The following is a 27917-nucleotide window of genomic DNA, read 5'->3' on the forward strand; positions in this document are numbered from 1 at the left end:
TGATATAAAAAAGCAGGTGCTAGCTGAGGAACGTAAGCCCAGAGAAGCTGTGACTGCCCAAAATCCCACAAAGTAAACCCAAGCTTCTGACTAGCATATCACCGCACTCATCTGATATTCTGACTGTAACTTCCATGCTGAAATAGTAAACTCCACGATGAGAAAATAGTAAATATGAGGACTAACTTTTAAAAGCTCAGAGGCTTGGGGCGCCTTGGTGGGTCAGTCAGTTGATTGAGCCCCACATCAGGCTCCATGCTGGGTTTGGAGCCTGCTTTAAGATTCTCTCTCTCCCTCTGCCCCTCTCCCTTGCTCATGATCTTTCTCTCTCTTTAAAATAATAATAATAATAATAATAATAATAATAATAATAATAAACTATTAAAAGCCCAAAGGCTCTAGTGGCAAAAAAAAAAGTGCTAGCATACTTCTTCTCACCATATTCCTCACTTTTGCTCTGTTGTGCTTAAAGTGAGACATGGGGTCACCAGAAAATGCACTGGGCTTGAAGTAAATTATCTCAGCTTTGCCATGGACTATGAGACTTTGAACAGGTTATTTAACATCTCCAGGCCTCAGTTTTTTCATTTGTAAAATAAATGGGTTGGAAAGGATCTCTAAAATCTCATCTCTAACATCCTAAGCAGTTAAAATTAAAATCTATTTCTAAGGCCATTGCTTCACTCTAAGTCAGTAAACTCCTAGACAGGTGGTATTGTATCTTCTTATTCATTGTAACTTTTCCAGCACATGTGAAATGATCTCCCAAAGCTTGTCTACTGCCATTATTTTCAGAAGTTGTAGTTGAACAAGGAGATTTGGCCCTTGGCTGAAATTATAGAAAGGAAGTTACTTCTAGTTTCCCAGTGTCTGGATTGACCTATTCCCAGTAGCTGGATTTCCCAGCTACTTCATATACATAAGAGCGTCCTTCTAGATATAATATTTAAATGAAATCTATGTGTATGTTTATAAATGTAAAGTGGAAGTGTTTTAATAATAGTACAAGAAATAGCCTCATACTAATCCTTGATTTTTTAATTCAACAAATGATGTCACAGAGAAGTATAAATTTTTAAACTATAAATACATCTACCTTTCATCACACTGTGTTAATCGAACCCTTTATGTGAAACAATACCACTAATTCCTATTAAAGCTTCCCTGAATAAAAAGCTATTTTGTGGACACAGAAATCCACTTTTTCTAAATCTCATTTCTTTTTATCTTTGACACCACCGTTCTTCTGTCTCTTTGTGCAAAAGAGTAAATCCTTTCAGAGCCAACAGGCTCAAATACCATAGCGAGTGAGATTACCAATACTGACATCCCAGCTGAATAAACGGTAAGGAGCATTTCTTCTCACCTTTCACCTTGAAATAATCACAGCACTGGAAGGACAGGCTCCGGGTAATAAATGACAGAAAAATCATCCTTCTCACTGTAGCCTAGGAAATTGACTTCAATAATGGTTGATAAAGTTACTCTTTGAAAATAAATTTTAGCAGGAATAATGCCAAATTTAAAAAGAAAAAGTTAGACAACAGAACCTCCTTATTTTTACACTCATTCTCAAGGCCTGGAATCTTCTCCACTCTTTCATATTAACCAAAAATATTTTCACTTACTTAACATTTTTAAAGCACTAGCTCCAAGTTTCCTTCATCCTATTATTAACAAATTATTTGAGAGTCACAGGTGAACTCTTCCATGGCTAAAAGCTCCCATCTCATAATCACCCCCATGGTAATAAGTGTGTGACACATAAAGTTTTTCAAGTACTCATCAAAACAATTGAAAATTCCTTAATAGGGGTGCCTGGCTGGCTCAGTCAGTTAAGCATCTGACTTGGGCTCTGGTCATGATCTCATGGTTCGTGGATTTGGGCCCCGCTTTGGGCTCTGTGCTGACAGCTCAAGGCCTGGAGTCTGCTTCAGGTACTGTGTCTCCCTCTCTCTCTGCCCCTTCCCTGCTCGCACTCTGTCTCTCTCTCTCTCTCTCTCTCTCAGAAAATAAAATAAACATTAAAAAAATAAAATAAAATAAAATAAAATAAAATAAAATAAAATAAAATAAAATAAAATAAAATAAAATTCCTTAATAAATACAAGGAACTATGTAGGCATAACCCAACGTCCTTCTGGCAACAAAGACCTAAATTGGGTCAATCTCCTTATTATCTTCTCCCCTTTCTCCTCTATACCTCATCCTCATATTCCTATCATCAACCACTTTGGTATCACTAAATGATAAACCTTGTAACATTCATCTCCTCTCTCACTCCCTATGTTAACTGATCACTAAATCTCATAGTATCTACCTCAGAAATGTCTCTCAAATGTACCCTCTTGTCTCCAGCCCACCTCCACTGCCTTAACAAAGACCTTCCTCATCTTTTGTGGGAACCACCACAATAGCTGCTACTCTTTAGTCTCCCTGATCCTGTTTCTTTGCAGTTCACTCAGTGCTTGGCACTGCCACCTGCTGCCTGCTATCTTCCCAAAACACAGAGGTACAGAGACCAGCCACTGGCAGAACAATGCAGCAAAGCCAGGAGGGAACAGAAGAAGAAACCCTCCAACCTCTTTCTGCTCTTACCCTCTGACCTCCTGTTATTATCTCCAATTGGTTGAATACGAAAGGAAGCCAGAGCAGATTCTGGGTCATATAGATGCTAAGGGACAGTCCCCTAGGGTACATAACAAGGCAGAGCTAGGTGGTGAATAAATTTAGGGAGGCAAATGAAGGCATTTGGGGCATAACCTGCACATCCCTACCCTTTCTTCATCTTCTAGGTGCCCACTCAACCTATAAGATCCAGTTCAAAAGTTACCTTCCCAGAGTTACTTTATATATATATATATATATATATATATATAAATATATCTCACAATATTTCATTGCAATTTATATGTTTACTTATCTTTTTCCCCAAATTCTTAGAATCTCAAAAGCCAGAATACCGTTTCATTTAATTCACAGTCCTTGGCATATTATTGACCCTCATATTATAGTCCTCATGCACGCATATGTGTGTGTATTTTAAATGAATGGAGTGAGGCAAACAGGACTTCCCCAATGTTTTGTATGTAAAGAAATAACAATCAAAATTAAGTGCCATGTATCTAACTCTACAGACCCTTCCTGAGGCCAGACTGCAGTTCCCTTTGTCCACACTGCTTCAAGGAAGTGCATGGGAGATACCACATATCTAATCAAGAAAGAGCTCTTTAATAAATTACTTGATGGACCAGATAACTTTACTCCCACCAACCACACAAACTGCCTGTGTTAGCACCTTTGGGCTCCTATAACAAAATACCACAGGTTGGGTGGCTTATAAACAACAGAGATTTATTTCTCATAATACTGGAGATTAAAAGTCTAAGATAAGGTGCCACCAGATTTGGTGTCTGCTGAGAGCCTACTCCCTGATTAATAAACAGTTGTTTTTTTTCTATGTATCCTCATATAGAGGAAGGGCTAAGGAACTCTCTGGGGCAGAGGCCTCTTTCATAAGGGCTCTAATCCCATATGTGAGGACTCCCCATCATGACCTAATCACTTTCCAAAGGCCTCATCTCCAAATACCATCACATTGGGGATTAGGTTTCAACATAAAAATTCTGGGGAGGCTCAAATATTCAGTCTATGGCCCTCTTCTAAAACCACCTGGAATGATTGGGCCTCAAAGTTATTCCTGATATCTCTGGATGCCCCCTGAACACACTAACATTTACCTCTTTCACACTGTGGCATTAAGATGTATATGTAGCAGATGCTGTATATGTCACACCCACACAACAGGATTTAGTAATCCCATCTGACTTGAAACTGGAGCATCACTGCATTTGTGCACATAAACTTGACATGTAATTTTCTCTTCAGAAAGTATTCTCACAATCTCTCCTAGATCTTTTTGTCTATATTTTTTTAATGAGGTTGTATAATTTACATGGAATATGACTTGTCATGGTACATCCATAGGACTGAATAATGTACAGTCATTACAATCTTCATAGAGCAATCCATATCAAAATAACACCAGCATTCTTCATAGAGCTAGAACAAACAATCCTAAAATTTGTATGGAACCAGAAAAGACTCTGACTAGCCAAAGCAATCTTGAAAAAGAAAACCAAAACTGAAGGCATCAAAATCCTGGACTTCAAGCTGTATTACAAAGCTGTAATGACCAAGACAGTATGGTACTGGGACAAAAACAGACACTCAGATCAATGGAACAGAATAGAGAATCCAGAAATGGACCCACAAACATAAGGCCAACTAATCTTTAACAAAGCCAGAAAGAATATCCAATGAAATAAAGACAGTCTCTTCAGCAAATGGTGCTGGGAAAACTGGACAGCGACATGCAGAAAAATGAACCTGGACCACTTCCTTACACCATACACAAAAATAAACTCAAAATGGATAAAAGATCTAAACATAAGATAGGAAACCATCAAAATCCTAGAGGAGAAAGCAGGCAAAAACCTCTTTGACCTCAGCCATGGCAACTTCTTACTCAACACATCTATGGAGGCAAGGAAAACAAAAGCAAAAATGAACTATTGGGACCTCATCAAAATAAAAACCTTCTGCACAGCAAAGGAAACAATCAGCAAAACTAAGAGGCAACCAATGGAACGGGAGAAGATATCTGCAAATGACATATCAGATAAAGGGTTAGTATCCAAAATCTATAAAGATTACCAAACTCAACACCCAAAAAACAAATAATCCAGTGAAGAAATGGGCAAAAGTCATGAATAGACACTTCTCCAAAGAACACATACAGATGGCCAACCAATACATGAAAAAATGCTCAACATCACTCATCATCAGGAAAATATAAATCAAAGTCACTATGAGATACCACCTCACACCTGTCAGAATGGCTAATATTAACAACTCAGGCAACATCAGACGTTGGCGAGGATGCTGAGAAAGAGGATCTCTTTTGCACTGCTGGTAGGAATGCAAAATGGTGAAGCCACTCTGGAAACAGTATGGAGGTTCCTCAAAAAATTAAAAACAGAACTACCCTACGACCCAGCAATTGCACTACTAGGTATTTATTCAAGGGATACAGGTGTGCTGTTTTGAAGGGGCACATGCACCTCAAAGTTTATAGCGATGCTATTGACAATAGCCAAAGTTGGAAAGAGCCCAAATGTCCATCAACAGATGAATGGATAAAGAAGATGTTGTGTGTATGTATATGTTTATGTATGTGTGTGTGTCTGTGTGTGTGTGTGTGTGTGTGTGTGTGTGTGTGTGTGTGTATAATGGAATATTACTCAGCAATCAAAAAAGAATGAAATCTAGCCATTTGCAACTAGGTGGATGGAACTAGACAGTATTATGCTAAGTGAAATTAGTCAGTCAGAGAAAGACAAATATTGTATGACTTCACTCATACGAGGAATTTAAGATACAAAACAGATGAGCATAAGGGAAGGGAAGCAAAAATAATATAAAAACAGGGAGGGGGACAAAACATAAGAGACTCTTAAATATAGAGAACAAACAGAGGGTTGCCAGAGGGTTTGTGGGAAGGGGGATGGGCTAAATAGGGAAAGGGCACTAAGGAATCTACTCCTGAAATCATTGTTGCACTATATGCTAACTTGGATGTAAATTAAAAAATAAATAAATTATTTTTAAAAAAGAAAAAATATTCATAAAGAAATTAGAATATACTTACAAAATCATTTTAAAAAGGAAAAAATGAAGCTACAACACTGACTATAATAAAATAGTTAAATCAAAAAATATTTCAAGAGGTAAATGCAAAAATTATTTATTAACAGTGGTAGTGGGATTAAGCATGACTTTTATTCTTTGCCTACACTTCCCTGTGTTTGTTACACTTTCTAAAACAGCCATAAGTATATTTTTAAAATGAACTTATTTATTCTGCATACCTCTCTGTATTGTTGATGAAGCATCAGTCAGATGGAGCACTGTGAAGCCTAGTATAATTTTCATATATCACAGAGTCTCTGAGGATAAGGTTATACCTCAACTTCTAAAACACTTCTCTTCTTATAAGTGATGAATCACTAAATTCTACTCCTTAAATTAATATTACACTATATGTTCACTAACTAGAATTTAAATAAAAATTTGAAAAAAAATAAAAAAAAATAGTTCTGTGCTTAATTCAAGACTAAAAATGGCAAGTACATTTTTAAAGCTAAAAGTATTTTGGTGAGGTCTTAATATTGTTCCTCAATTTACTACTCCTCAATTTTTTTACCAAAGCAAAGTTTCCTTCTCTCATCAGCTTATCATCCTAATAGTCACATCCTTCTTTCTTTTGGTGGTACAACCCCTCTATCTACCCAAACCCAAAACCTTGGAGATTTTCACTTTTGTATTCATTCATTAATTCAATCAGCATTTATTTAACACCTTCTAGGTGCCACCCAGCGTGGATACTAATAATACAAACATGAAAAGACAACTCTGCTTTTGGGGAGCTTTTAGTTTGGTGAAGGCAGACATGAACCAATTTCAGTAAAATATGACCATTAAGGCAGGTACAAAGTTCAGAGTTAAAGTTCTATTTCCACCTGAGGAGTCAGGAAACACTTCATAGAGGAAGTGTGCTGAGTTGGCATCAGAAGGATTAGTAGTTTCTTTGCCAGTTGGCAATCAAGGAAGACCATTCCAGCAGGGAGAGAAGCTGACTTAAAGGCATTAGAGGCATTAGGTGGAATGTTCTCTGGAATGGCAAGGTATTCAGTGTGGCTGGAATTTGAGAGCAGGGAGATGAGGCCATAGTGCTAACCAGGAGATTGATCAGTTCATTTTATGTCCTCCCATGGAGTTCAGACATTATCTAACAAATGATAGAGAGGTAATGAAGGTATTTTGACTAGGGAAGTAACATAACCAAGTTTACAATGTAGAAGGATCACTTTAGAGCTGTGCTGTCCACTACAGAGGTCACTAACCATGAAAGGTTATTGAGCACTTGAAATATGGCTAATCCAAATTGAAATGTCTTATAAGTATAAAATATGTACCATATTTCAATATAAAATAAATGAATATAAAATAAAGGGTCAGTATTCAAAATCGATAAAGAACTTATCAAACTCAACACCCAAAAAAACAAATAATCCAGTCAAGAAATGGGCAGAAGAAAGGAATAGATATTTTTCCAAAGAAAACATCCAGATGGCCAATAGGCACACGGAAAGATGCTCAACAGTACTGATCATCCAGGAAATACAAGTCAAAACCATAATAAGATAACCACCTCACACCTGTCAGAATGGATAAAATTAACAACACATGAAACAACAGATGTTGGCAAGGATGTGGAGAAAGGGGAACACTCTTACACTGTTAGTGGGAATGCAAACTGTGAAGCCACTCTGGAAAACAGTATGAAGGTTCCTCAAAAAGTTAAAAATAGAACTACCCTATGACCCAGCAATTGCACCACTAGGTATTTACTCAAAGAATATAAAAATACTGATTCGAAGGGGTACATGCACCGTGATGTTTATAGCAGCACTATCCACAGTAGCCAAATTATGGACAGAGCCCAAATGTCCTTCAACTGATGAATGGATAAAGATGTGGTGCATGTGCGCGCGCGCGCACACACACACACACACACACACACACACACACACACACACACGTGCACAATGGAATATTACTTGGCCATAAAAAAATGATGAAATCTTGCCATTTGCAGTGACATGGATGGAACTAGAATGTATTATGCTAAACAAAATAAGTCATTCAGAGAAAAACAAATACCATATGATTTCACTCATAGGTGAAGTTTAAGAAACAAAACAGATGAACATAGGGGAAGGAAAAGAAAAAAAAAGAAAGGGAGGCAAACCATAAGAGACTCTAAACTATAGAGAACAACCTAAGAGCTGGAGAGGAGGTGGGTGGGAGACGAGCTAAATGGGTGATGGGTATTAAGGAGGGCACTTGTTGTCTTGCACATTGGGTACTATATGTAAGAATCACTATTACATTATATGTTAACTAGAATTTAAATAAAAACATTAAACTGGAAAAACAAACAATAAAATAAAATATCCCATTAAGATTTTACATTGATTACATGTTAAAATAACATAATAACATTTTAATTGATATATTTGATTGAATAAAATACTTTATTAAAATTAATTTTAATTATTTCTTTTTAAATTTTTTGTGTGTTTTTTTAATCTTTATTTATTTTTGAAAGAGAGACAAAACATGGGTAGGGGAAGGGCAAAGAGAGAGGGAGACACTGAATCTGAAGCAGGCTCTAAGCTCTGAGCTGTCAGCACAGAGCCTGATGTGGGGCTCAAACTCACGACTGCGAGATCATGACCCAAGCCAAAGTCAGAAGCTTAACTGACTGAGCCACTCAGGCGCTCCTTATTTGTGTGTTTTAATGTTTTGCTAGAAAATACAAAATTACATATGTGGATACATTCTAACTCTATTGGACAGTATTGCTTTAAAGGTAGAGAAAAAAATGGGGTGGAGCTGTGGTTAGATGAAGATCAGGTAAAAAAGCCAGGAAACTATCACAGCAGCTCAAGAGATGAATGTCTGATATAGAAAGAGGGTGATGGGGATGGAGAAGCAGGGAATGAATGTGGGAGACATTTAACAAAAAGAATCAACTGGCCTTAAATAATGTAGTAGATATGGGTAAGGAAGAAGTCTAGAATGACTCCAAGTATTCGGCCTGCAAAAGCAAATGGATGAAGAATTAACCAAAACACATTCTTTGAAAGATAAAGCCAAGATCGAATTTTTAAATGCTGACAATATCTATTGTATCACGTACAGTATTTCATATAACCTCTTTGTGCCTTCTTTTAATCATAGTACAAGAGCTAATAATAATACTTGTAATAAAATTGTTCAGCAGATTAAATGAATTATGACATTTAATGAACCCGAAACAATTCCTGAAACACAGAAAGCACCCAAAAGAAGGTTTATTCTTGTTATTATTCTGTTTCTAGTCTTCTATGCTCCTCTTTCACATCTTCTATGCCAACATTTTTCAAGCCCTTTAGAGTCTACCTTAACATTATCTCTTCAATCTTGCCCCGCCTTTCTATTTGTACTCTCACCACCCTAACTCAGACCTTCATCACCCAATCACCGGAACACATTAATAGTCATTTAACTGGTTTCCTCCGTGTTGTATCTCCCTTCACGTTGATCCATCCCACACCTGTGTGCCAATCATGTTTTTTAAAGAATATCTATGATCATTGTATTTCCTGATCAGAAAATCTTTAATCCCCTCTATTACACATCAGGAGCTCCTGCCAAATGCTTGCCATTGTTTCTGGACTTTCTGACCAAAGTCCTTCTTTCCTATCTTAGCTATCTAACAAATAAGGAAGGAAAACAGGTCATCATTCCTTGTTCTCATCAATAAGCCAAAGTATACAGTTGCCTGAAGTATACAAATTCTCTTCTGGGCCTTACCCTGTCCCTTTGGTTTTTTAGATCTAGAAGTACTTCAGAGGCCTATGAAAACTTAAGAATCACTCAAAACACCTTGCCATATCACTCCCTAAAACCTCAAAGAAAAAAAAAAAAAAGCACCCACAGACTTGCCATTGTCATAATTCTAGGATCATTTAACTTCTGCTATCACATGACCCTGTATTGAGGTCTTTTCTCCTCACAATTGTTTCTGATTTATGCTTTCCTCTTTGGGGTTATGGCAACACCTAATACACTATTGAAACCTTCTTTCATTCTATGTCCTTTATGTTTATTGAATTGTTCACTAAGGGGATTAACTAGTATGACAGAGTGTGACCTCTCCATTCTACTCCTGATGTATTTCCCCACCTTCTGCTCATCTGATGTGTTTAATATCCTGAATTTTTACCATCCAGTTTTATGGGGATGAGAACTCTTTTAATGCATGGTTGGAGGATTAAAGATATCCTCTTCTATCTGAGAGAAGATTTTCCACAATCCTTCTAAAATATCCAACCAGGACCAATAAGGAAGTCTGTTAGTAAACACGAAATTGTCAGGAACTGAAATGCATCATGAATTTACTTTAAGTGGTGATCTCAACTCTAGGAGTGGGTGGGGAGGGGCAGCAAGAATGCCAAATGTAGTACACTAGTGAGCCACTATATGGATGGGGGTATGTGCTGGTACCAGAACATAGGCTTAGAATTGTTCCACCAAACTAAGAATTAATCTCTAGCCCATGTTTTTTTTTTTTTAACATTTATTTGTTTTTGAGAGAGCATGAGTGGGGAGTAGCAGAGAAAGAAGGGGACAGAGGATCCAAAGTGGGCTCTGCACTGGTGACAGTGAGCCAGATGCGGGACTCAAACTCATGAACCATGAGATCATGACCTGAGCTGAAGTTGGATGCTCAACCACCTGAGTCACCCTGACACCCCAATCTCTAGCCCATCTTTTATTATTAACTTGGCAAAGCAAACATAATTCACCAACCAACACTCAAACAATATCATTAGAACATCACTATAGTGACCACAACAGTTCATAATACATTCCAAAGTGTTTACAATATTCTTTCATTTTCTTTTTTTAAAATGTTTATTTATTTGAGAGAGAGAGAGAGAGAGAGAGAGAGAGAGAGAGAGAGAGAGAGGGAGAGAATGTGAGTGGGGGAGGGGCAAAGAGAGAGGAAGACACAGAATCTGAAACAAGCTCCAGGCTCTGAGCTGTCAGCCCAGAGCCTGACACAGGGCTCAAACTGGTGAACTGTGAGATCATGACTGAGCTGAAGTTGGACACTCAACTGACTGAGCCACCCAGGCACCCCTACAGTATTCTAACTCCCCTTTGAGACTGCCAGACAAAGATGATAGAATAACTAATCTCTCCCAAAATTCCACAAAAATTATAACACAAAGGAGAAAATAAGAGCAAAGCAATTAAACAATGGAAACAAGAAGGGACATGAAATTCTGAGAAACTGCTAAAGACACAGAGGATCGGAGATCAGAAAAAAGACAACTGAGAAATTTGTTCATGTCTCCAGAGAATAAATTAAAAGAGGAAGATAAAGAAGTTATATGAAACCAATTAAGAGACTGAACATACATCTAAAGATACAATATCCACCTAGTTGAAAGTGCAGTAGAATTAAATGGAGTAGATGGTGGATAATCAAAGAAATAAAAAGAAGAATTTCTTTGAAGAAAGATTTGATTCTTCAGATCAAAAAAGACCCACCAAATGCAAAGCAGAAGAAATGTGGGGAGGAGGAGACACATCATACAATTTCTAAACTTTAAGGATAATGAGAAAAATCCAGAAGCTCCCAGAGAAAGAAAAATATTCTGCGAAAGAATAAAAATCTGATTGGCATCAGACTTTTTATCTTCAAAACTAAAATTCAGAAAACAATGAGATAATGAAGTGTTGCCTACAAAGTTGTGAGGGGAAAGGATTTCGCACCTGGAATTCCATTTTCCAGGCAGGAGAGAAAAACAGACATTATTCATGTAAAAATTTCAACACTACCAATAAACTCTCTCCCCACAAAAACTTTCCTTGGTGATGTAGTGCAGCAAAACAATGCAATTATTACGAAAGGATTCAGTACTGTGTCATGTCTAAGAATACAGATTCTGGAGCCTGATTGCCTGAATTTTGAATCCTAGATCCCTATTTACCAACTATGTGACCTTGGGCAAGTACTTAACCTCTTTGTGCTTCAGCTTCTTCACCTGCAAAAGAGGATGATTTACAATATCTACATCACAAGGTCATGAAAATTAATTCGGTTAATACATAAATATTTAGTACAGTGCCTGGTACATGGTAAACATTCTGAAGTTTTTGCAGTGCTTCTTAAAATGGAAGGGGAGTAAAATGCTAAATTAAAAATAAATAATGTGACCTCTGGTTTCAACTGCAACATGTAAAGAGCTTACAAGTAGTCACTCCTATCCTTACCATAAGACAAATACCGAGCAAGGGTACCTGGCTGGCTCAGTTGGTACAGCACATGACCCTGATGTTGGGGTCATGAGTTCAAGTCCCACATTGGGCAGGGAGCCTACTTGAAAATTAATAAGATTTTTTTTAAAGAAAAAAAAAAAGTTGAGCAATCTAAAAATCAATCATATTTCTTGGGCTCATCAGAAAATTCAGGTCAGAGGGCAAACTACCACCATGAAATTATAGCCAATCACAGCTCACAATAGTTTATAATATCAACATGACACCCAATCACAGCTGTCATCAGGTTATTTTGCAACAGAAGCCCTTAGAGCCATAAATGTCGGACCAAATAAATGCTGATTTTATGAATTGTTGGAGGCCAAATGTGGACTAGTTCAATAGGGAGAAACTGCTGGAAGCCAAAACTTAGGGAGACCCCTACACTCTCATGGGTTTTACCCCCAAGAATCCTATCAAATTCTCAAGGTGAAGATGCAAGAAAAATTCCCTTATATCTGTGGTAGGGAGAAAAGAAATATAAATGCTATGAAAGAACCAAGAGCATTCTCCATAAAAAGGTCTACCCTCTAAGAAAAAACACTTTACCAGAGCCTCATCTGACCTAGGGAAAGGGTAATTCCCCAACTCCAACCCCCTCTAACCTTCCAGTCTCACCTAAAGGGGGAGAAAAAGAAGCTAAGAAATATTTGCAAAAGCCACAACAAAAGGACAATGGCCCATTAAAAACTGAGATTTCACTATAAGATTATAAAATGCTTCCTCTCCCCCATATCTTACCACCACACCAATGGGGCTTCAAAATAACAATAATGGCTTAGAGAGGAAGGAGCTGCAAGATACAGATTCTATTTAAGATAAAGTTCTCAGGGAAACTCTAAGGGAACCAACAGGGGGAAAAAAAAAACAAGGACACTAAGAGAAACTGAAGCATCTGGCATCTACATCTACAGGCAACTAAACACAACCTAACAAAACCTCACACTAAAGGTCTACTTATCTCAGTTCCTGCCATCCAATACATAGTGTCCAGTGTTCAACAAGAAAGGGCAGGCATGCTAACAAGGAAGCTAAAAAAAACGTCTAAAGAGTATTGAAACCAGACTTAATATTACATAAATTATGGAATTATCACACAGGGAACTTTAAATAACTATGATTAATTTGTAAACAGCTCTAACAGAAGAAGTGGACAAAAATGGAAGAACATATGGGTAATATAAGCAGAGACATGAAAACTAAGAAAAAAAGCAAAGAAAATGCTACAAATAAAAAAGACATGAATAAACCTTAAATGTTTGTTGCTATGTGAAAGAAGCCAGTCTGAAAAGACTGCATGTTGTATGATTCCATTTACATGACAATCTGAGAAAGGCAAAATTATAGAGAGAGTAAAAAGATCAGTGATTGCCAGAGGCTTAAGGGGAGTGGAAAAGTTGGATAGATGGTTTTTTAGCACAGGGGACTTTAAGGGCAGAGAAAGTATTCTGTATCACACTGTAATGGTAGATACATAACATTAATGCATTTGTCCCAATCCACAGAACTTATAAAGTAAAAAATGAACTTGATTCAAATTTTCAAATTACTTAGGAGATCAAGAGATTCTACCAAGGAATGCAGACTGTGACAAAAGGACCCAATTACAAATGTATGGAAAAAAGCTTCACTGAAAGGAGCAGAGTTAAAAGCTGCTGACCTGACTAGAAATATGGAGAATCTATAAGACTAAAGGCAAAGGAAGTATACATAAGCCTTGTACTCAAGTTAATAAAATTGTTTCCCCATGGGGGAATGAGTTATCAATCCTGATACTCCTTTACATGTATGTCTATGTGTGTGTATGTGTATATATCTATATACATCTATGTGATATATCTATATATATAAAAGAGAGAGAGAGTGAGTGGGGTAGGGGCAGAGGGAGAGGGAGAGAGAGAGTTTCAAGCAGCCTCCATGACAGCCCAGAGCTCCCCACACAGGGCTCAATTCCACAACTGTGAGATCATGACCTGAGCCAAAATCACATGTCAATCACTGAACCAACTGAGACACCCAGGTGCCCATTTACATATATATTTGTATTTAACAATTAAATAACTGGATAGTGGAGAGTAGGAGCCAGGTTTCTCATTGTTAGAGTGGGAATTTACAGGTAGGCAAGAGGATCAGGCAAGTATGATCCAGATGGTGATGGATTAGAACTGGAGGCATCAGTAAGAATTCACCTTTAGCATAATAACAATGCAGATTACTACATGTAGAAACATTTACAGATATGTTCCTATACTGGGTGAGTATATACACATATATTTCTTCACTCTGTCAGCTGAAAGAACCTAAAAGAAATGATACTCCAGTAGCATGAGCACACCTAGCACCCAGATCTTGTCTCTAAAAAGGATCCAGGGATTCTTGCAGAAATGGCTGATGCTGAGACTTGAGTAAAAAATACACAAGATGATGGCACAAAAACAGACACATAGACCAATGGAATAGAATAGAAACCCCAGAACTAGACCCACAAACGTATGGCCAACTAATCTTTGACAAAGCAGGAAAGAACATCCAATGGAAAAAAGACAGTCTCTTTAACAAATGGTGCTGGGAGAACTGGACAGCAACATGCAGAAGGTTGAAACTAGACCACTTTCTCACACCATTCACAAAAATAAACTCAAAATGGATAAAGGACCTGAATGTGAGACAGGAAACCATCAAAACCTTAGAGAAGAAAGCAGGAAAAGACCTCTCTGACCTCAGCCGTAGCAATCTCTTACTCGACACATCCCCAAAGGCAAGGGAATTAAAAGCAAAAGTGAATTACTGGGACCTTATGAAGATAAAAAGCTTCTGCACAGCAAAGGAAACAACCAACAAAACTAAAAGGCAACCAACGGAATGGGAAAAGATATTTGCAAATGACATATCGGACAAAGGGCTAGTATTCAAAATCTATAAAGAGCTCACCAAACTCCACACCCGAAAAACAAATAACCCAGTGAAGAAATGGGCAGAAAACATGAATAGACACTTCTCTAAAGAAGACATCCAGATGGCTAACAGGCACATGAAAAGATGCTCAACGTCGCTCCTCATCAGGGAAATTCAAATCAAAACCACACTCAGATATCACCTCACGCCAGTCAGAGTGGCCAAAATGAACAAATCAGGAGACTATAGATGCTGGAGAGGATGTGGAGAAACGGGAACCCTCTTGCACTGTTGGTGGGAATGAAAATTGGTGCAGTCACTCTGGAAAACAGTGTGGAGGTTCCTCAAAAAATTAAAAATAGACCTACCCTATGACCCAGCAATAGCACTGCTAGGAATTTACCCAAGGGATACAGGAGCACTGATGCCTAGGGGCACTTGTACCCCAATGTTTATAGCAGCACTCTCAACAATAGCCAAATTATGGAAACAGCCTAAATGTCCATCAACTGATGAATGGATAAAGAAATTGTGGTTTATATACACAATGGAGTACTACATGGCAATGAGAAAGAACGAAACATGGCCTTTGTAGCAACGTGGATGGAACTGGAGAGTGTGATGCTAAGTGAAATAAGCCATACAGAGAAAGACAGATACCATATGTTTTCACTCTTATGTGGATCCTGAGAAACATAACAGAAACCCATGGGGGAGGGGAAGGAAAAAAAAAGAGGTTAGAGTGGAAGAGAGCCAAAGCATAAGAGACTGTTAAAAACTGAGAACAAACTGAGGGTTGATGGGGGGTGGGAGGGAGGGGAGGGTGGGTGATGGGTATTGAGGAGGGCACCTTTTGGGATGAGCACTGGGTGTTGTATGGAAACCAATTTGACAATAAACTTCATATATTGAAAAAAAAATACACAAGATGAGCCTAGAGCATTTTATGTGCCAGAAAGTTAAGAAGAGCTCAAGTAAAACAAAAACAAAACCCTTACACCAATGGGGGTGGGGGTGTCAAAGGGACACAAGAGCCAACTGAAAGAACTCCCAGCTCCCAGTAGCCAAAGATGGAATAATTTTAGCAAAAATTAAATAAATAAAGCAGTTTTGAATCATAACCCAAGTATAAAATAAATACGTTTGAGTCCATACTGATAGAAATAAATTATTGAATAAGTAAACAAACAGAGAGATAAGACAAATCTGTGCAGAGGATTTTCTTTTTCTACTCTTTTTTAAAAGTTTATTTATTTTGAGAGAGAGAGAGAGAGCACACAAGTACGACAAGGGAAGGAACAGAGAGAGAGAGAGGGAGAGAGAGAATCCCAAGCAGGCTCTGTGCTGTCATAAATTATTTTCAAATAATTTATATAGATAATCCATCCTCAAATAAAGGGTGGATTAACTCTTTACTCCTTAACTGTGACCTGTACATAGTGACTGCCTTCCAAACAGGTCAGTATGGAAAGTGGAAACAAAAAGTAACTTTATGGTGAAGAAATATGACAAATATCACCTCTACCATATGACTATGATCAACATCAACAGTGATAAATCATGTTAACAGTATGTACTCTTGATGTGATGTGACAAAAATGGCACTTTACCTCTGTGGCCTACCTTCCAAAAACCCATAATCCCAGTTTAATTACAAGAAAAACATCACACAATGTCCAATAGAAGCCATCCTTTAAATTATCTGACCAGTGCTCAAAACTGCCAAAGTAATTTCATAAGTTAAATAACAACCACCCAAAGATGTCAGGTTCTCATCTCTGAAACTTGTAAATGTTACCTTATTTGTGAGAGGAGTCTTTGCAGATGTGATTAATGATTTTGAAGTGAAGAGATTATGTTGGATTATCCGAGCTGGCCTTAAATGCTATCACAAGTGTCCTTAAAGATAGATGCAAAGGGAAATCTACCAGAGACACACATAGAAGACCATGGGAAGATGGAGGTAGAGACAAGTGATGCAGCCACAAACCCAGGAATGTCAGGCAGCCACCAGACACTGGAAAAGACAAGAACGAGTTCTCCCCTAGAGCCCCAGAGAGAGGGTGGTCTTGCTAGATTTGGACATCTAGCCTCCAGAACTGTGAAAGAACACATTTTCATTACTGTAAGCCATCAAGTTTCCGGAATAATTTACTATAGCAGGCACAAGCAATTAATATAGTCACAAAAAAGAAAAAGAAAGTCTGAGAAATTATCATAGACAAGAGAAGGAAGAGATTTGACAACAATGTGTAATGTGATATCCTGGATGGGATCCTGGAATGGAAAAAGTATATTAGATTAAAAAAATAAAAACTAAGGAAATTTGAATAAAGTTTCCACTCTATTAAAGAATTATATATCAATATTGGTTCATTAATTGTAACAAATGTATCAATACTAATGTAAGATGTTAATAATAGGGGAAAAACTGGGTATACAGTATATAAAAACTCTCTATTACCTTTATTTTTAATTTTTCTAACGTTTATTTAATTTTGAGAGAGAGAGAGAGAGAGAGAGAGAGAGTGTGTGTGTGTGTGTGTGTGTGTGTGAACAGGGGAGGGATAGAGAGAGAGGGAGACACAGAATCCAAAGCAGGCTCCAGGCTCCGAGCTGTCAGCTCAGAGCCCAACACAGGGCTCAAACTCAAACCGTGAAATCATGAACTGAGCCAATGCTGGACGCTTAACTGACTGAGCCACCCAGGCACCCCTCTCTGAATTATCTTTTAAATTTTTTCCATAAATACAAAACTTCTAAGAAAAATAAAGCCTATTTAAAATAAAAACACTGATAAATAAATACCTTAGAAAACAAAATCTAGATGATTACAATATATCCTGGTTACAAGGAATTAAAGAGATGGTGTGGGACTATAATACACTTAGCCATCAATTTTTTTCACATATAAAAATGCTTTAATATGTTCATTAAAACTTTTAAGATAAAGAATAAACATAGGGCAGTGAGGGGATGGGAAAAATAGGTGAAGGGAATTAAGAGGTACAAACTTCAAGTTATAAAATAAATAAATCACAGTATGTGAAGTACAGCATAGAGAATATAATCAATAATGTTGTAATAACTTTGGTGACAGATGGTAATTAGTGTTATCATAGCAATCATTTTATAATGTATATAAATATCAAGTCACTGAAACAAATATAATATCGCATGTCAACTGGACTTCAATTTTAAAAAACAGAACAAAAACAGGAGCTTTTTTTCAAGCCACAAAAGGGGAAAAGAAACAGAAAATAATGTAACCTAGGGGACAAAATCATAAGAAAAATATGTATACACACATAATAAAGTATGGTAAAATGGAAACATAAAATAAGGTGGTGGGAATAAGACCAAATATATCAATCAATGTAAAATTAAAGATTTAATTTCTGCTATATGCTACTTACAATTAATGAAGACAGGTTAAAAACAAAGCATAGATAAATACATGCTAGGAAAATCACAATAAAAGAAAGCATGTGTGGTATTATTAGCATCAGAAAAAATAGAATTCAAGTCAAAAGGCATGAAATGGAACAAGGAAGGATTTATAGTGATATAAGCTGTAATTCCCCCAAGAAGATAACTATAGTCATGAACCATCATGACTAAATAGCCTACGATCAAAATATAAAGCAAAAGCTATTAGAAAAAATGTGGATTGTATCCATGAAATCAAAATTTGAATAGAAAACCTTCACTCATCTCTCTCAGAAAAAGACAGGATAAGTAGATAAAAAATAAAGAAGTTACAGAAAATGTGAATAACACTATTACTACAATTATTTTATTAATGTATATAGAATGAATACCAAAGCATACAGAGAATATCTTTCCTTTCAAAGAGCTCTGGAAAGAATACCAAAAACATAGTCGTGTGTAAAGTCACAAAAAAACTCTCTATGAATCCCTCAAAGTTTAAATTTATAGGTCACATTAACTCAGTCGCAATTTCATACTGTAAGTTTAGAACAAAAGTATTTTTTTAAAGCCACCAAAATTAATCTACTTACAAATAAATAATTATGAAAATACTGTATATTAAAACCTCTGGGGTGCAACCATGGAAGCACTCATAAGAAAATGTATAAACTTAAAATGCATTCATTAGAAAGCAACTGAAAGTTTAATGTAAAATAAAAAAATACAATGTGGTCCTGGCATCTGGGTGGCTCAGTCAGTTAAGCATCTGAGTCTTGGTTTCAGCTCAAGTTGTGATCTCACGATTCGTGAGTTCAAGCTCTGCATCGGGCTCTGCTCTAACAGCTCAGAGCCTGGAGCCTGCTTCGGATTCTGTGTCTCCCTCTGTCTCTGCCTCTCACCTGCTCGTGCTCTGTCTCTCTCTCTCTCTCTCTCAAATAAATAAACATGTAAAAAATTAAAAAAAAAAAAAAAAAAGAAAAGAAAAAAGAATCCCCTGGCCCATTAGCTTCAGGGAAACCCACCAGCTCTGAAGAGTGCCATTTGTTAAGCTATCATTTATCACTTATGAAGTGTCAGGTACTGTGTTAAGATACTTCCATTAGCTCCAGTCCTCACAATAACACTGAAAAATAAGTATAATTAATTCCATTTTAAGATGAGGCAAGAAGAAGCTCAGAGACATTAAATAACTTATTTAAGATCACAGAAGTAATAAATAGCCAAATTGGGACTCAAACCCAGCACTGCTTGACTTCAAAGCTCATGCTTTATACTGCACTTAATCCATCCTGTTTACAGATTTGCATTTTGAGTGTGTTATGGGTTGTGAGTTTCTCAGAAGGATGTTGGAGTACACAGCCCCTCAGTACTTGTGAACATGATCTTATTGGGAAATAGGAGATGAGCAGATAAGCAAATTAAGATGAGGCTGTTAGAGTGGGACCTAATCCAATATGACTATGTCCTTATAAAAAGAGGAAATTTGGACACAGAGACAGAGTGAAGAGAAGAAAATGTAAAGCAAGACATAGGAACAATGTCATCTACAAGCCAGGGAATGCCAGAGAGAGGCTCCCAGGAGCTAGGAGAGAGAAATGGAACAGATTCTCCTTCACAGCCCTCAGAAGAAACCAACCCTGCCCAACATCCTCATCTTGGACTTATGGTCTCCAAAACTGTGAGACAACGTATTTCCATTGTGTGAGCTACCCAGTGTGTGGAACTTTGTTACCACAGCCCCAGGATGCCAATCTAGGGCTCAATTTCCTTCTCCTGCAACACTCTTACTTACTTCAACCCTACTTTTAAGAACTCCCATTCTCCATTCTTCCACCACCACCATCACAACCCAATATTCTCTCAATATCTACTGAACTGCCTACATTTCTTATACTACAATTTTGTATCCACCAAAGACTTGCTTCCTGTTTCAATTTCTGTGTTTTTCCAATCATGGTATAATTGCAAGACATAACCTTATAATGCCATTCCTTTCCCTCCCAAAGATATCATTTGCTTTACAATACCTAAAACAAGACACTGTACATGGTAAGCATGCAACTATATATGTTTGCATTCATATATATTTGATATATATAATTAGTATAACATGTTAGTAAAGCAATTTAGCAATATGTATCAAGAGTTCAAGAGGCTTTTGATGTTTAACTTTGTATTTTCATTTTTTTTTTTGCTTCCCCCTGTGTTTTATTTTTTTTATTTTAATTTTTTTAAATTTATATCCAAATTAGTTAGCATATAGTGAAACAATGATTTCAGGAGTAGATTCCTTAGTGCCTCTTACCCATTTAGCCCATCCCCCCTCCCACAACCCCTCCAGCAACCCTCAGTTTGTTCTCCATATTTATGAGTCTCTTCTGTTTTGTCCCCCTTCCTTTTTTTGCATTATTTTTGTTTCCCTTCCCTTATGTTCATCTGTTTTGTCTCTTAAAGTCTTCATATGAGTGAAGTCATATGATTTTTGTCTTTCTCTGACTGACTAATTTCACTTAGCATAATACCCTCCAGTTCCATCCACATAGTTGCAAATGGCAACTTAGTATTTCCATTTTGAGGAATTTATGTCACATAAATAAATTAACAGGAGAAAAAGTCATATGCACCACAACATTATCTAAAAGTTTGGAAATAAATCTAAAATATCCAAACAAATCAATCAGTGTGATACACCACATTAATAAAAGAAAGGGTAAGAACCATATGACCTTCCCAATAGATACAGAAAAGGCATTTGACAAAATACAGCATCCATTCTTGATAAAAATCCTCAACAAAGTAGGGTTAGAGGGAACATACCTCAACATCATAAAGGCCATATACAAAAGACCTGCAACTAATATCATCATCAAAGGGGAAAAACGGGAGAGCTTTTCCTCTAAGGTCAGAAACAAGACAGGGATGCCCATTCTCACCACATTTATTTAACTAGTACTGGAAGTCCTAGCCTCACCAATAAGATAACAAAAAGAAATAAAAGGCATTCAAATCAGCAAGGAAGAAGTCAAACTTCTTCTGTCTTCACAGACAACACAACACTCTATCAATAGAGTGAAAATAGAGTGAAATCAATAGAAATTGATGAAATATATAAGTTGATAAATATAGAAATCAATTTAATTTGGTGATATGTTGGGTATGGTGGATAAGAGGTCAAGTTAAGACTGACTCTTGGATTTCCAATTTATCTAAGTAGATAGACAGTGGCATCATTCAGTGAAATAGAGAAAACTAAAGAGGACCAAGTTTGGGTTGGAAATTGTGATATCAGTGAGGAACACAGTGATTTTCAAGTACCTTTGGATCAACAGAGTGGATGTTAAGACACCTGAATACATGAATCTGTAGCCCAAAGGAAAGATCTAGGCTGGAGAGAGAAACTCACAAGTCATTGAAGCTACTCCTCATTCAATTCAGACATTACTGAATGTCTGCAGTGTGCCAAGTACTGTATTAAAGATAATGGACAGAAAAAAGTAACAAGATACCATCTCCTTCTTCCAAGAGTAATGCCTCCCTATATCCTACAGAGTAAAGTGTAAACATTTTATATTGGTAATATTCAGATTACTTCACAGTCTTTCCCCAACTCATACTACCCCTTTTATGGGTAAACTCTCAAGTTCCCAAATTCTCCAAGCCACTCAAACTGGTTACTTGCCCTCCTCCCAGCTAGAATAATGAGTTCCTGTCTCTACAACCCTTTGTCCATAAAATACTCTTTCCTTCCCAACTCTACTTAACTCTAATACAATACTCTACTTTCCAACACAGGATGCCTTCCTTTCTTCCCTTTACCCACAGAAAACCCTTCAGGAGGTGGGTCAGTTGAAGTTCTTCTTCCTCACCAGATCCTTTCAAGAGTTGAGTGAAGATGTTAATTTCTTCCACCATAAAATTCATAAATGCATTTTCAATGGGAAGCCCTCCCAATAATTTAATTTAAACATTTTTGGCAAATATAACATTCTTTGGCAGCTAGCTATACAATAGATAGATGCTGTTATAAATGATATTAAGCCAAATGTGAAATGGAAACTAGAGCTTCCTCCTAAGATAAATTTATCCCTTTGTCTTTCTTATCCTATATCTAGAGAGTGTCCATTTTTATTAACAGTTTTCAGAACTAAAAACAAATATTTTCACCTCCCCAGCTCCTTCCCCTTTTTTGATAGGCTTGGGGAGAGGTCTAGAATATTATAGCATTAAAAGAGCTTGCTTTCATTTTTCAAAAAGTGGTGCTACCGTTTTAACACAATGTTTCATAACTCCTATTTGAGTTTCCAGATTTTGTAATAAAAAAAAACCTCCCCCTAAGGTCAGGAACAAGACAGGGATGTCCACTCTCACCACTGTTACTCAACACAGAATTGGAAGTCTTAGCCTCTGCAATCAGACAACACAAAGAAATAAAAGGCATCCAAATCGGCCAGGAGGATGTCAAACTTTCACTCTTCACAGATGACATGATACTCTATATGGAAAACCTAAAAGATTCCACCAAAAAAACTGCTAGAATTGATTCATGAATTCAGCAAAGTTGCGGGATATAAAATCAATGCACAGAAATCGGTTGTATTCCTATACACCAAAAATGAAGTGACAGAAAGAGAAATCAAGGAATCAATCCCATTTACAGTTGCACAAAAAACCACAAAATACCTAGGAAAAAATGTAACCAAAGAGGCGAAAAACCTATACACTGAAAACTATAGAGCTTATGAAAGAAATTTAAGAAGACACAAAAAAATGCAAAAAAGAAAATTCCATGCTCCTGGATAGGAAGAACAAATATTGTTAAAATGTCGATACTACCCAAAGCAATCTACATATTCAATGTAATCCCTGTCAAAATAACATCAGCATTCTTCACAGAGGTAGAACAAACAATCCTAAAATTTGTATGGAACCAGAAAAGACCCCGAATAGCCAAAGCAATTTTGAAAAAGAAAACTAAAGCAGGAGGCATCACAATCCCAGACTTCAAGCTATACTACAAAGATGTAATCATCAAGACAATATGGTACTAGCACAAGAACAGACACTCAGATCAATGTAACAGAACAGAGAACCCGTAAATGGACCCACAAACATATGGCCAACTAATCTTTAACAAAGCAAGAAAGAATATCCAATGGAATAAAGACAGTCTCTTCAGCAAATGGTGCTGGGAAAACTGGACAGCGACATGCGGAAGAATGAACCTGGATCACTTTCTTACACCATACACAAAAATAAACTCAAAGTGGATGAAAGACCTAAATGTGAGACAGGAAGCCATCAAAATCCTAGAGGAGAAAGCAGCAAAAACCTCTTTGATCTTGGCCGCAGCAACTTCTTACTCAACACGTCTCCAGAGGCAAGAGAAACAAAAGCAAAAATGAACTACTCGGACCTCATCAAAATAAAAAGCTTCTGCACAGCAAAGGAAACAATCAGCAAAACTAAAAGGCAACCGACGGAATGGGAGAAGATATTGCAAATAACATATCAGATAAAGGGATAGTTTCCAAAATCTATAAAGAACTTATCAAACTCAACACCCAAAAAAGAAATAATACAGTGAAAAAATGGGCAAAAGACATGAATAGACGCTTCTGCAAAGAACACATCCAGATGGCCAACTGACATACGAAAAATGCTCAACATCACTCATCACCAGGGAAATACAAATCAAAACCACAATGAGATACCACTTACACCTGTCAGAATGGCTAACATTAACAACTCAGGCAACAACATGTTGGCGAGGATGCAGAAAAAGAGGATCTCTTTTGCATTGTTGGTGAGGATGCAAGCTGGTGCAGCCATTCTGGAAAACAGTATGGACGTTCCTCAAAAAACTAAAAATAGAACTACCCTATGACCCAGCAATTGCACTACTAGGTATTTATCCAAGGGATACAGGTGTGCTGTTTTGAAAGGACACATGCACCCCCATGTTTATAGCAGCACTATCAACAATAGCCAAAGTATGGAAAGAGCCCAAATGTCCATCGATGGATGAATGGATAAGAAGATGCAGTATATATATATATATATATACAATGGAGTATTACTCAGCAATCAAAAAGAATGAAATCTTGCCATTTGCAACTACGTGGATAGAACTGGAGGGTATTATGCTAAGTGAAATCAGTCAGTCAGAGAAAGACAAAAATCATATGACTTCACTCATATGAGGACTTTAAGAGACAAAACAGATGAACATAAGGGAAGGGAAACAAAAATAATGCAAAAAAAGGAAGGGGGACAAAACAGAAGAGACTCATAAATATGGAGAACAAACTGAGGGTTGCTGGAGGGGTTGTGGGAGGGGGAATGGGCTAAATGGGTAAGAGGCACTAAGGAATCTACTCCTGAAATCACTGTTTCACTATATGCTAACTAATTTGGATGTAAATTAAAAAAAAATAAAAAATAAAACAAGTTAAAAAAAATTTTTTTAATTAAAAAAATCTCTGTGTATTACTTTATCAATGTGCTTTTTATGAGTCTGGATAACTATAATTCAAATGGAAAATAAACAGTATTATATGCACAATCTTGTTCTAAATTGTATAACATAGATTATAAACCCCAAACTGGTTGACAAAAAGCCATAAAGTGTGAAGCTGAGGAATCTAGAAAAGTGTGGCCAGCAGCATCTCCATAGTACATACAGTAAATAAAACCCAACAGTTCAATGCAAATGGCAATCCACACTTAAAGGAGGGAACTATACAACAGGATGACAAGCTAATATCATGGCTTTGCACTTAGGAAAAGCCTTTGCACAGCAGTACTTTTCAATAGTATTTCACCACCTGAATACAGATGAGAATCATTTCCACTCCTAAAATTTATTTACCAGTTAAACAAATAAAACTCATTTACAAATACAGCCACACTATAATGTATAGGAAAGGAAGAAAAGGAGTCTTATTTATCTCCAGAAAAAAATTCAGATCCATTCATCTCAAGGGCTAACAAGTCAATTCCCAAAATGTAATTAAGAAAGGCCTCTTGGGGTACCTGGGTGGCTTTGTCAGTTAAGCATCTGGCCTTGGTTTTGGCTCAGGTCATTGTCTCACGTTTTATGGGTTCAAGCCCCGCATCATACTCTGTGCTGACAAGTGGGGAGCTTGCTTGGGATTCTGTCTCTCTCCCTCTCCTGCACTCACTCTCTCTGTCTCTCTCAAAATTAATATATAAACTTAAAAACAATTTTTTTTTTAAAAAAAGAACAGCCTCTTGAGTAATTCCTCACAGAACAGAAGTAATCGTTCCAAGATTATGCTGCTTCCTCCCACACAGAAAAGTTTCAGGCAACTTTGTTATTTTTTAAGGCAATTTTTAAAGGCAGGTCTTCTCAGCCGTAGCAATCTCTTACTCAACAATCCCCAAAGGCAAGGGAATTAAAAGCAAAAATGAATTACTGGGACCTTATGAAGATAAAAAGCTTCTGCACAGCAAAGGAAACAACCAACAAAACTAAAAGGCAACCAACAGAATGGGAAAAGATATTTGCAAATGACATATAGGACAAAGGGCTAGTATCCAAAATCTATAAAGAGCTCACCAAACTCCACACCCGAAAAACAAATAACCCAGTGAAGAAATGGGCAGAAAACATGAATAGACACTTCTCTAAAGAAGACATCCAGATGGCTAACAGGCACATGAAAAGATGCTCAACGTCACTCCTCATCAGGGAAATTCAAATCAAAACCACACTCAGATATCACCTCACGCCAGTCAGAGTGGCCAAAATGAACAAATCAGGAGACTATAGATGCTGGAGAGGATGTGGAGAAACGGGAACCCTCTTGCACTGTTGGTGGGAATGAAAATTGGTGCAGCCACTCTGGAAAGCAGTGTGGAGGTTCCTCAGAAAATTAAAAATAGACCTACCCTATGACCCAGCAATAGAACTGCTAGGAATTTACCCAAGGGATACAGGAGTACCGATGCATAGGGGCACTTGTACCCCAATGTTTATAGCAGCACTCTCAACAATAGCCAAATTATGGAAAGAGCCTAAATGTCCATCAACTGATGAATGGATAAAGAAATTGTGGTTTATATACACAATGGAGTACTACGTGGCAATGAGAAAGAACGAAACATGGCCCTTTGTAGCAACGTGGATGGAACTGGAGAGTGTGATGCTAAGTGAAATAAGCCATACAGAGAAAGACAGATACCATATGTTTTCACTCTTATGTGGATCCTGAGAAACTTAACAGAAACCCATGGGGGAGGGGAAGGAAAAAAAAAGAGGTTAGAGTGGGAGAGAGGCAAAGCCTAAGAGACTGTTAAAAACTGAGAACAAACTGAGGGTTGATGGGGGGTGGGAGGGAAGGGAGGGTGGGTGATGGGTAGTGAGGAGGGCACCTTTTGGGATGAGCACTGCGTGTTGCATGGAAACCAATTTGACAATAAATTTCATATATTGAAAAAAAAGGCAGGTCTTGCTTACTAAAGCTCCCTCTAACCAGGAATAAGTAGATGTTAAGACTATATTTGAAAACAGAATAACTAATCTTGTCTATGAGAGACAATAAAGCATAAAAGGGGATATTTGGACTGAGTCTTCAAAGATGGTAGGAGTTCACCAGGCCAAACAGAACTTTCTTGTCAGAGGGGACATGGTGCAGAAGACAGAGAAGTTATGACACTCACCTTGTTTGAAAAACACTGAATGATTCTTTATCTCCCATGGGATAAAGTAAAAGCATCCTAGAATGACTTTCACCACTCATTATTTATGTTCCTGACATCTCATGTCTTTCCTATTGCCCTTTTACTCATACTTGCAAACTTTGTACCTTCTTTCATAAACTGTGTGTCTTCTGCACGCTTTCCCATCTACCAAGAAAATTCTTTTTGGCCTGGTGAACTCCTACCATCTTTTCTTTTTAATGTTTTTTTTCAGTTTTTTGAGAGACAGAGAGACAAAGTGCAAGCACAGGAGGGGCACAGAGAGGGAGAATCAGAATCCGAACCAGGCTCCAGGCTCTGAATTATCAGCACAGAGCCTGACACGAGGCTCGAACTCAAGAACCACGAGATCATGACCCGAGCCGAAGTCAGAAGCTCAACTGACTGAGCCACCCAGGTGCCCCTAACTCCTACCATCTTTGAAGACTCAGTTCAAATACCCCCTTTTATTCTAGGATGTTTGTATTTTATCCCATGGGAGATGAAGAATTATTCAATGTTCTTTTTTGCTTTTCTTACAAAAAATTTTTTAATGTTTATCTATTTTTGAGAGAGAGAGAGAGACAGAGAGAGAGAGAGAGAGTACAAGTGGAGCAGGGGCAGAGAGATGAGGACAGAGGATCCAAAGCAGGGTCTGCACTGACAGCAGCCAGCACAACACAGAGCTCGAACTCTGCAAACCACGACATCATGACCAGAGCCAAAGTCGGATGCTCAACTGTCTGAGCCACCCAGGTGCCCCTCAATGTTTTCCAAATAAGGTGAGTGACATGCTCAGTATGTGTTTTACAACAACACCTGAGACCTATGTGCTATCAACCTATTTCTTTTTTTTTTACTGTATTGGGAAAAGTAAGAGTTTTCAGATT

The sequence above is a fragment of the Panthera pardus genome, unplaced genomic scaffold (genome assembly GCF_024362965.1).
Source record: "Panthera pardus isolate Hobbes unplaced genomic scaffold, ASM2436296v1 HiC_scaffold_16, whole genome shotgun sequence".
Classification (NCBI taxonomy): Eukaryota; Metazoa; Chordata; class Mammalia; order Carnivora; family Felidae; genus Panthera; species Panthera pardus.